Source organism: Cynara cardunculus (assembly GCF_001531365.2).
Source record: "Cynara cardunculus var. scolymus isolate 2C chromosome LG 11, CcrdV1, whole genome shotgun sequence".
Classification (NCBI taxonomy): domain Eukaryota; kingdom Viridiplantae; phylum Streptophyta; class Magnoliopsida; order Asterales; family Asteraceae; genus Cynara; species Cynara cardunculus.
Window position 1 is genome coordinate 21300013 of NC_037538.1, and position 12364 is coordinate 21312376.

General features: G+C 36.3%; 1 pseudogene; it reads left to right on the forward strand.

The window, feature by feature from the left end:
* The first annotated feature begins 7057 nt into the window (after positions 1–7057).
* Positions 7058–8347, forward strand: LOC112521818 (annotated as a pseudogene).
* Positions 8348–12364: the final 4017 nt, after the last annotated feature.

Here is a 12364-nt window from a genome sequence, read left to right on the forward strand (position 1 = left end):
CATTATATCACTCTCGCGGTTACACCGCCATCTCACTCGCAGTTACACTGCCCATTATATCACTCTCGCGGTTACACCGCCATCTCACACGCAGTTTACACTGCTCATATCACTCTCGCGGTTACACCGCCCATATCACTCTCGCGGTTACACCGCCATCTCACACGTAGTTTACACTGCTCATATCACTCTCGCGGTTACACCGCCCATATCACTCTCGCGGTTACACTGCCATCTCACATGCAGTTTACACTGCTCATTATATCACTCTCGCGGTTACACCGCCATCTCACTCGCAATTTACACTGCTCAATATATCATTCCAAAAACAATCTTTCAAAAACATCTCTTTTTATCCGGACTTGAAGTCCGGTCAGACTTGTCCGGATTAGAAGTCCGRACWACATTCTTTGAAAATAAACCAACTCTTTGTCCGGTTTAGCAATCCGGTCATTATAAACACTTGAAAATATAATCATCTTTGTCCGGTATAGAAATCCGGACACCACTTCACTTCCTTTGTCATCCGGTTTAGATTAAACCGGACAATACACAATTCAACCTTTGACTGGTTTAAAACAATCCGGTCAATACACCGCACAACCCTTGGCTGATTTAGACGATATCCGGTCACCTCTTGTCCGGTTTAAAAGATATCCGGACAAAGCACAACCGGTTTAACTATCCGGATTACAATCCTGACACCACTTGGCCGGTTTATTCAAGAATCAGCATAAAATACCATTTAATTCATAATAACCAGTTCCATACATGCGTATCAAATCATATATAAGCAATTCATATTTCAAAGCTCTATACACTCACCTTTTAGTAATGAGAATCAAAGCTTTAAAACCTTCTTCTCCTTCTTCCTGATGTGCAAACTTCAGATTCTTCAAAGAGTTTTGAAATTGAAGTATGTGTATGTGTGTGTTTCTTTTCATCAAAAACTATATATACATGCACAACCACAAGGACTTTGAGAGGCGGCTTAATAGCCAACCCCTCTCCCTTCTTTTCTTTAATTATATGCTCTCACACACATATATCATACATACATATATCATATATATATATATATATTTATAAATAAATATATATATATATATATATATATGACCAAAATGATAACCAGACTATTACAAACACCATGATTAAAAAAATGGCACGTTCTCATCCATGATTGGATGAAAGTTGGAGGAGGTTGAGTGTGTTAGACTTTTACGCGCGTTTCAAAGCAACTCGTATTGATAACCAAGAATGTCGTCATAAAGACGGTTCATAATCTATTTCTTTTAAAACAAAAATGTTTTAAGAAATTCAAAGAGTCATATTCAGTGATAAGAGAATCACTGAGTAAAAACCTTTTAAAACATTTGATCACTGAAGATAAAAGATTCAGTGATGGTTTTGTTTTAAGAATGTAAAAACCTTGTCATAGACGTAGCATGAATTCTTAAAGAACTTCACTGTGTAATCTTTATCACACTGCTGACTGATGCTGAGTAGGTTGTGCTTCAGTCCTTCAACTTATGCAACATACCTAAATATGGTTGCACCGTTGGTTAAGAAGCACTGTCAGCAGATGAGGCATCACTAAACCTAAGGAAGAGGCTTCAGCGGAATTATAACAACCTATTATGCTAATGGAATAGAGTTAGTAGGCGTCTTCACTGAGCCTGACGAAGAGGCTTCAGTGGTAGGAGGAACCACAACAACTGACGCTGAAGACTTACTGTCAGTGGTTGTCCTCATTGAGCCTGAAGAGGAGGCTCCAGTGGTTTTCTTCACCTTAATTGCTTTAAAAACCTTAGTGGAGGATTTCGCTTTGGTTGATTTCTCAGCCTTAGCTACTTTCTTGCCCTTGACTGGGGGACCAGCATTGGCGGCAAAAGGACACTTACTGGAAATATGTGTAGTTTCACCACAATGTCTACACTTCCTATAGCTGAATCTAGCTTTAGGGCCAGGAAGTACCAGAGTAGAAGAGGGACAAGCTCCAAGGATTCCCTTCTCATTAGTTCTAGGAGTAACTTTTGAGGATTTGGAGTCCTTGGATGAAACATTCACCTTGAGCTTAGACTTAGATTTCTGATAAGATTCAAATTTCTTAGTCCCTAAAGAAGAAGAAGGTGCCCAAGCTGAAGGAATAGATTTAGATCTATGTGACTTGTTAGCCTTCTTAGGAAGAGGTGCTGTGACAATGGATTTACCTTTGTATTTGCAACCTGAACTCGAAGGAGTTCCATCAAGATGACTCTCAGCAAGAGAAGACTGAGAGGAAGAAGTGTCAGGAATAGAAGAGACAAAGGTACCAAACTTGAGCATGGACCTGTTAGTGACACTATCTTCCTGATCATAGGAAAAACATAGACCAGTCTTTATCTTGGCAGGGATCAGAGCGTTAATGATCTCAGAGGCTTTGACAGAGGCTTTGCACCATCCTTCAATGGTAGCCTTTCTGCATTGAGTTCGGCAATTGCTTGCTCACGCTCAGCGATAGCCTGTTCGCATTCAATAGTGATGGTTGGTTCACAATGACCTGATCTTTAAGATCTTCCTCGATCTTAGTCAATTCTTTGATCTTGGAATGACAACTCTTCAATTCTTCTTGAAGATCAAGATTAAGCATTTCTGCTTTAGATTTGCTATTTAGGGCATTGTAAAGGTCCACCGTCAATGTATCTAATGTTGATAGGATAGAAGAGGAAGAAGAAAAGGGTTCATTCAGGAGACATACCTGAGCAGGTGAGGATAATGAGGGATCATGAGAAGTTGACATCTCAGATATTTCTTCTTTGACATCCTTGGCCATTAAGCAAAGATAGGTCGTGTCTTCCTCATTAGATGATGATTCATCAGACGAATCAACCCAGTCATGCTCTTCAGCGACAAGATCTTTGGCCTTTCGCTTGGAACTCTTCATCTTCTTATACTTCTTCTTCAGCTTCATATATTTGTCATCTTTAGATCAGAAGAAGGAAGGGGCTTTCAAAGATGGCATTGCATCCTTCTTTGACCTGCACCCACCAGCAAAGTGACCTTTGCGGTGACAATTGTAGCAGAACGCTGAAGCCTTTTCGAAAGTATCTGACTTTGGCTTTTCCTTAATCGCTAGCGTAGGAGATATGTGGAAATTACTTTTCCTGGCAAATCTTCTAAAAGATTTAGTTAAAAGTGCCAGTGATTCATCAAAGTTTGCAAGATCAGACTCTGACAGATCCTCAGAGTTAGTAGAGTCTAACTCAGTGATAGTAACAGGAGGAAGAATTGTAGAAGAAGAAGATGGGAGTTCAACTGAAGAATCTTCAGAGATCAAAGCTAACGGAGAGCTTTTCATTTCTCTGGAATCCTTGATTATATTCCTCTTCAGTTGTCGAGATAGCTCATGATTTAGCAGTATCCCATATAAGGTGCTAAGAAAGAGAGAGAGAGAGAGGACATGTCGTTGGACATCTTGAGACACATGGTATAAGTATCTCAAGATTTTGGTAAACATTCCAGAAACTTTGTTAAAGTTTCAGAGTTGGAATATTCTCTGCCAACTATCCTTAAATCGATAAGAAGACAATTAAACATTTGATGTACTTCAGACAACGTCTCAGTCTTTCCACAAAGAAATCTTTCATATTGTCTTACTAAGTTAATTTTTCTTGATTCTTGAACCTGAGAGGTTCCTTCATATTGAACACAGAGAGTGTCCTACATGGATTTTGAGGTTCTAAGCTTCATCACAGAGTGATAAACCTCGTCAGGAAGAGACATAGCTATTATAGATCTCGCACGAGTATCTATTGTGATCTTCTTCTTGTCTTCATCACTCCATTGATGAGGGAGCTTAGGAATCTGCCGTTCAGGAATCACGACAGTCGTAGTTGTTTCAGGAACAACTGGAGAAATAACATATGGAACATATGGTCCATTTTCTATATAGTATGGAATTTCAGGATCCACACCTTCCAGAAAGAGGGACATCCGATTCTTCCAAAGACTAAAGTTGTCTCTGATAAACCAAGGAGGTTTGGCAAGGGAGCCATTGTCGTGAAAGTTTGTGTTCGTGTTTTGCAAAGCCATTTGAAAGCAGTAAACTATCTCGAGAGACAGAGAGAGAGATAATAAAATGCAAAAAAATAACTAAACAACAATAAAAGAAAACAATGCTCTGATACCATTTGTTGGTCCCGGTTAGGTCTACAAGAGTTTTATAGAAACAGTTTGTAGAAGGGGGGATGAATACAAACACAGAGAACTCTCAAATTTAAAAATATATATTGATAAAGAAAGATCAATACAGATTTTAACAAGATTGTATGCAAAAATAGACAAGGTAAGAATAACCTATCTAAAACAATCTAAGTTTACACACAGAAATTCTTAGCAAAGAGAAAAGATTTGTTGTAAGATAAAGAAGGAAATGAGTTCTTTCCTGGTAAAAACTTTTTAGAATACTTGAAAGAGATTCTAACTTACTTGAAGATAAGCATGAGTGTTCTTAGATATGTGTGTGTTCTTTCACGTATGCTCGTAAGGATTAGTAGTAGTATCTCTGCATAGAGATAACACACATTTATTTATACCCATTGCATTAAATGCACATTTAATGTAATGTAGTAAGGTTTGGAAAGCCAGGGGAATGCTACCAACTCCCTTTACTCCCACGTTGGAAAGCATATGAACTTGACTGAACTGAATGACCAGCCCTGGGCCGGGGTAAAAAAAGGCATTTGATTAGGACATTGCACAATGATCCAAACACTTTGTCGAGAAAGAGGAAGGGCTTCGCTCCCAGGTTGATGGATCAACTTGCCTCCTTCTGCTACTATTGATTCAATTCCAAAGATGGAGGAAGTTTTACCCAACGTTAGGAATTAGGAGCTGCTTTTTCGACCAAGAAAGCTACGCGTCAAGCTTTTAAGGAAAAGCTTGTCCTTAGCTATAGTGAATAGTACAAAAGCCTATTCATGAGCAGACATCCTTTCATGGAGTTGGTGGATAATAGAGTCAACTAATCGGATCCATACCGTACTATACTCTAGAAAGGGTATGTGTTTGTCCTTTGTGTGTGGAAGGACAAGACAAAAAAAATCATGCACAACAAGCTTCATTTGATCATTTAATGATGGAATAATGCTGAAGGTCTCTTCAGCATTCACTGAGGCTTGGGCAGTCTTCGCACATATGTTGACCAGGTTGTAATCACTGAATGTCGCTTCAGATCACAAACGCACTAGTCTATAATCTTCAGTTTTAGTCTTCGACTTTCGCTGAAGATTCTTTGGTGTGAGTTTTGTCTTCTTGAAGTATCGCTGTCGCTGTAGGATTTACAATACATGTTTCAGCGATCACTGAACAGACTCAGTGATGATCGCTGGAACTGAAAGACAGAAATATAATACTTCGTAAAAGGTAAAATGGATTATCATCAAATCAATAAGAGAGAGGATCAACAAACTCTGTGTTGGTTGGATGACGGGCTACTCTTTCTTAATCTATTTAGCTGGTCTTTTTGTACTGATTCCACTTCGAAAGGTGCATGAAATGTCTGTATTAATTCTTCATATCCAATTTTATATATTACCAACATATTAAACATTTTATTCAATAGATCTTGATTGTTGATCATAAGCTAATATTCCCAAGTGGCATGGCCACGACTATTCTTATCAATGGATTTCATAGTGAGGGAGACGTGATGGCAAAGTATGTTCGTAACATATTTCATAAACCTTTTTGCAACGTTGTATTGTACACAACTGTACATCCTTAACAATTATTTTTCAGCATATGAGTATATGTAGGAAGCAAATCAAGGGGTTTGCCAAGTTCCGGTTAGTTTCTTGTGGGCAATCTTTCAGTGGTTTTTCATATGGAAAAGGAGAATGTGGTTTTGCTCAATTCCCTACTTTCCGATTGGAAGCTTATGATAACATGTAAGGTTCTTTCTCTATTTATGTTTCTTGATTTTAAATGATGGGTTTTCTATTTGGTGTAGATTTTACTTTGATTTTAGTATGACATATGTGGGAACTGGGATGATTTGCCTTCACATTAGCTTTTCTTTGTTGTTTGGAGTTGTGATGTCATGGGGTATAATGGGGCCACTTATTGAAAAACAGAAGAGAGAATGGTTCCCTTCTAATGTGCCAGAAAGCAGTACGAAAAATCTCAATGGTTACAAGGTGATATATATAAATTCCCGATGTTTACGGTTGTTGTTTTGTAAATGGTCTTTAATTTGGTGTTGGAAATATGTCTTTGCCTCACTTATTTATTGTTCCCATGGTTTTTTAGTTTTTTTTTTTTTGCTGGTTTAATAATCTTTTGTGCAAATAATATGTATATAATTATAGTGTGTATATATTTTATAATAATAATGGTTTGAATAAATCCATTAATTAATTGTTATCTATACTACATTAAGAGCTGTGTACCTCTGTACAAGAATTGGTAAACTATAAAAATGAAGAAATAAATTCAAAAAAATTCAAATCAGTTTGATTCACATATGCACGGGATTTTAAGAGCTATGTACCTCTGTACAGCAACTCAGTAATTACACGATTATCAGATGTATTTATCATTTAATATCTGATTGGTATAGGAGTTTAACATTGAGAACATGCAATTAATGGAGGCGGAGGAAAAGAAGATCCGAGAAGAGTATGAGCACAAACAGAAGCAGGTTGAAGTCCGAAAGAAAATGTAAAGTTCCTGTTTTTTTATTTATTCATATGTCTATGAGGGGACATGAGCACTGATTAATTTGTTGACATTAAGTTGGCCTCTTACATCGTCGTCTTGCTTTATATGCACTCTTCTATGCATGGTCTTTCTGGTTTATGGGCGGTGAGCATCCAAAGTTTTCATTCTAAAAATCTACAGCCTGCCATCTAGATAAAAAGACTGGTAGTTTGTTGTATGATTGCGTTACTTTGATACGCTATACGCTATATTTGTGATGCGGTAGTTGTTACTCTAAGAAGTTGATTAATTAAATATATCCAACTTCTTGAAAATGTGTTAAGGTTTATTTTTCATATTGAGCAACATATGGCACTCTGCTGGTACATATGATGTGAAGACCAAAATTGGAGGTCCTTTCGGTGCCATGAGGTATAAGGTTGAGCTAGGCCATGCTGCCAACAACGGTCTTGACATTGTTGTCAGGCTACTGGAGCCTCTCAAGGAACAATTTCCTATCATCTCATATGGAGACTTCTATCTGGTATTTTAAAATTTAGGCGTTTCTTCTACTCCCTTTTATCTTAAGATGGTTTTTGTTCCTGTCTTGCTGATGTGCTTTAATTTTTGGACTTAGTTGGCTGGTGTTGTTGCTGTCGAAGTTACTGGAGGACCAAATGTTCCTTTCCATCCCAGAAGAGTGGTTAATATAGTCATGTGCTAATAGATTTTGTTTTATTTCATAAATGATTGTATTTTTTTTATTAAGGAAAGGAGAATCCAATGATTTATCTCAGGAAATAGTGTCATTAGCTTGCATTGTTGATATATCTTGTCTTATTTTAGAAATGTTTTAGATATGTTAATATATTCAGTGTTTTCATTTCCATTTATAGTGTTACTATTGTTTTCACTAACCAAAGTCTGTACATTCTCCCACGACAAAGAAGAGCCCCCAGTTGAAGGGCATCTTCTTGATGTAAACCAAGGTTAGTGAATTTGATATATTTTGAAATTAATCATGTGTATTAGAAGGTTATAACGTGTGATGATCGTAGTAATGAATCTTATATGTACGTACTTATTTCAGGAAATGACCATCTGAGGAATGTGTTTGTTTAGACCATGGGTCTTGATGACAAGGACATTGTAACCCTCTCCGATGGCCATACTCTGGTTGGTGTCATCGCATTTGTTTTTTATCTTCCAATGAAATTTGTAATGCAACTTTTATTGTAATAATGATAATGATGTAATATTTGTTTGTAGGAAGCTGCCCACAATGAGCGATCTGGTTTTGAAGGACCATGGACTTCCTCTTATCTTTGACAAAAGATACTTCACGTGAGATTAAGTTATTCCATGTTTGACTTGCTAATTTATACAAAAGTAGCGGTACAAAGTATTTGTTGGATTAACAGGGAACTTCTTGCTGGTGAGAAGGAAGGGCTCTTGAAGCTACCTACCGACAAAGCTCTTATAGCATACCCTGTATTCCGACCCTTGGTTGATAAATATGTTGTTGTGAGTACATGTCTACTATCGCTTCATTTGTATATTATTATAATACTTGGTTGCTTAGAGTTGTTTTTTCATCAGGATGAGGGATGCTTTCTTTGCTGGTTATGCAGAATCCCACATAAAAGATTTGTTTTTGTACGAATGATTGCAGAAGCAATTAACACCAACGTTTTGCATAGATGATTATTTGAATCTACTAAAAAAGTACAAATGTTGTAAGCTTTATGACATCTTTAAAGAATTTGATATTTTGAAGTTGAATAAATTTTAATGAACTTTTACATCTCGCTGCATTGCGTGGGTACACAACTAGTGTATAAATATGTATGTATCTATTAGTAATATATTTGCATTAATGCAGCCAATATAAATTTTCTTGTAAATCAGGAATAAAGTTAGTACAAGTTTCATTTAATAAGAAATGAACAAATAAAACATGCAATATTTTGTAATCACACACTCTTGAAGAAAACATAGAGATGCCATAGTAATAATTTGTAAAAAGATCACAAAATCTATATATTAAACTTTAATCATGTATCAATTTTATTCATTTGTATTCAGGACATACGTTCTCCAAACAAAAGGAATATTATATACATCATTAACCCACCAAAAACCAATACAAGAAACATGCAATTTAAAACATACGAGTAATGTACTATATTAGTTTACACATCTAGGGGGAGGTAACGGCCATGGAGGCCAAAGGGGGCCATGGAGGCCAAAGGGGGCCATGGCCTCGTTGACTTTTTCCCCATTAAATATTAATATTTACATATTCTTTAATTTTTTTAATTTGGCCAACTCAGTCCAAGTCCACTCCTTCTCTTTAAGACTCCAACCTTTTAATTTTACTTTTTCTATTTTACACGGATCTTAAGCCAGAATCCACACCCAAGGCAAAGATATAATTCATTAATCCATATTCCATAATTTCTAGTTCCCCACCATTCTTTTATAGATCTTCCATCATAACTACTAACTCGATTTAAGTTTTTGTCAAGCAAAAAAAACTACTACTTTTCCGATTTAAAATTCCATCAATCAAAAAACCCTCTTGCCTCCACATCCAACCTTCTAGAAATTGTTTTCGAACAACAATTTCTTTGAACAATCTTAAATCTCCCATCCCCAAGGTTAGGTTTGCACATTCTTAATGTTTTATTATTTAAATTTGTGGTTAGAATTTTGTGGATAACTTGTTATATATTGTGATTGTGTGAACTGTTTATGTGATAATGTATTTGTAACATCCCTAAACACAATTCACAAAGCATGCCTAATCCTTTAATCTATAAATATATACATTATAGAGCCTTGGAGAGTTAACAAAAGTTTACAACCTACAATATGCAAAAAAACAAGATCAAGTTATAAATAAAGTTTCCAAGGTGCCACTTGAAAAGAAACATGCTCAACTCCCAATCTCATCCCCATCATAACTACTACTAACCTGTCGTGCATAAAAAAATAAAGACAAGGTTGAGCGACATGATCAATGAACAGATTAAAAATAGACCAAGTAAACCTGAAATTCGACTAAAATAAAACAAACTATATGTTGGGTTCAAGTAGTGTGCTTAGTGTTGTATTCAAGCTTTATTTCTCCATTGTAATTTGTTTTATAAATGCCTAGTATAAATAGGTTTATCTTTGTAAGAATCTGTGTGAATTGTAAGAACACATATTCATGTAATTACACTTTGAAGTTCTATACAACGATCTTTTGAAGATTCTCTCAACTTTCCACTACTTTCAAGTTCATATCTTGCCATTTTGTGTTCTTGATCTTGAATTGAAGATTGGTTAATCAATCTGAGAACTATCAATTGGTTTCAAAGCAGATTGCAGCGGCTTAGACTAAATTCAGAAACCAAAATTAGATAAAACTGTACTGTTCTTGAATTGTTCACACACTATTCTTGACTATTTCATTTTGTTTCTACTCAATTTATTCTTAATTGTGTTGATTAATCGTTGTAATTGATTGAATTGTATGCGGTTTACAATTGAAAACTAATCTGAATTAATAATTTTCGCATCAGAATCAATTTCTTGATTCAATTATGAGTTTTTGACTTTTAAAGTCTTGAAACTGTTCTTGATCTTTTCTTGTCAAATTCATCATTTTGATCGAGTTTTGTGTTAAATTGAATATACTTTTTTACTTGTGGTGCATTTTTGAACCAATCTGTGCGTATTTTTCTCAATTTGAAATTGTTTTTGAAGTGTTTTGGATAGTTTCTTGAAATTTTGGGTTATTTGCATCTTCATCGTCCGATGAAGAATTCATCAAGTGATAAGATGTCACTCATTGGGTGTTGAATTTTCATGGTTTGATTTAAAGACTGACATTATAACTAAAACCTCAAAGAAATTGTCTGATTTAAAGACTGACCTTGTAACTGAAATAATATGAGATCTGAGCTTAAAAAGCAATATGATTTAGTTACTGAAGAGAGAGATCCGTTGCTAAAGAAAATAAAAGAACTTTCTAAAACGAGTACTAAAAGCTCAACTGATTCTCACTCTAAGTGTAAAACCTGCTTGAATGATTGTTCCAGTCTCAAATCCAACAGTTACTCAAGTAGCACTAAATCAACTGGATCTCAATCCAAGCCTCCCACGCTTATCCGAGAAGAATATCCACAATGGAAAGTGCGCATGATTAACTTCCTGGAGGGAATTCACCCCATAATTTGTGAATTTCCCTACAATCCACCATACGTGCCAATGAATTTGATTCCATGAGTTCTAGCAACTGGTACAACCCCCGAAGTTCCTGAGCACTATGAGCCAAAACCAATTGCAAACTGGAGCGATGAAAAAAGGTATTGGTTGAATTGGGAAGCAAATGCAAAAGGCTATTAATCATGGCTATTCCTCATGAGATTTTCAAATGTATTGATCACTGCCATCTGTCTATGGACATTTGGGCAGAATTGGAGAAACAKATYRAAGGAGRGAAGAAGACTCTCAAGAACAACCGAGCCATTTGTATTGATGAATATCATAGCTTCAAGGCTAAGGAAGGTGAATCCCTGTCAGACACATACTCCAGGTTCAATACCTTAATCAACAATTGCAAGAGATATGGAGTGATGAGAAGTACAGAGGACAACAACTCTATGCTCTTGAAAAGTCTTGGAAACGAATGGATGCAGTTGACCATGTCAATGAAGACCACTTTGGATCTAGAAGCATGGACCTTGGCTGACTTGTTTGGTTCACTCAAAAGTCAAGAGCCTCAAGTGTTTCAAATGAAAAAGAATTATGGTGGTCCTCTTGCTCTAGTTGCAGAAGATGGTGGCTCTGGTAAGGGGAGAGAATCAAAGGAAGAAAATGAGAAGAAGAAGAAAAAGAAGATTCTGATCGCAGAGAGTGAGGAGAGCTCTGAAGAAGAAGTTACAATGAAAGAAATGATGAAGACTCTGGCATTAATCACTAGAGAATTTAGGAAGGGTGGTGAAAAGAAAGAGTATAGAAGTTTCAACAGAAGAAACTACACAGAAGGTGGAAGATCTGATGGAAGTGAAAAGGAGGAGCAGAAGCATCCACAAAAGATAGTTGAGTAGAAGAAGGAAGAGACAAAAGAAGGATGTTTCAGATGTGGTAAACGAGGCCACTTCGCTGCTGAGTGTTGGTCAAAAGGGCCCAAGGTTCCACAAAAGGGTCCAAAAGATGCAGCCTTCTACAAAAAGAAGGCTGAGTACTATCAACATAAGTCTCTGCTAGCTCAAACTAGTGAGTTAGTCACTGATGAATCCTTAGACGAAGATGATCAGAAGGGACTTCTTGCATGGGAAGACTCAGACAAAGAGGATGAGATCTTTTGTAATATGGCAAAAATTGACTCCGACTCTTTTGACTCAAATGACCAAGAGGTTTCCACTTCTCACTCTTCTGAATCAATTGATCTATACAAAGAGATCATTGATAATCTTGATTCATGTCATTTGGAACATTACAAGCTTATAGAAAAACTTTCCTTTTGTGAGAAAGAAGTCACTCTTCTCACAGAGGAAAGAAATAGATTTTTTAAAATGTTCGAAGAGGCACAAGCAAACTTTGTGAATTTGGAAAAGTCCTCAAAAGAAAAGTTTGCCAAAATTGAAAAGGAGTTAAAGAACAAGGTTGATGAGTTAAGGAAAGTAGAGCA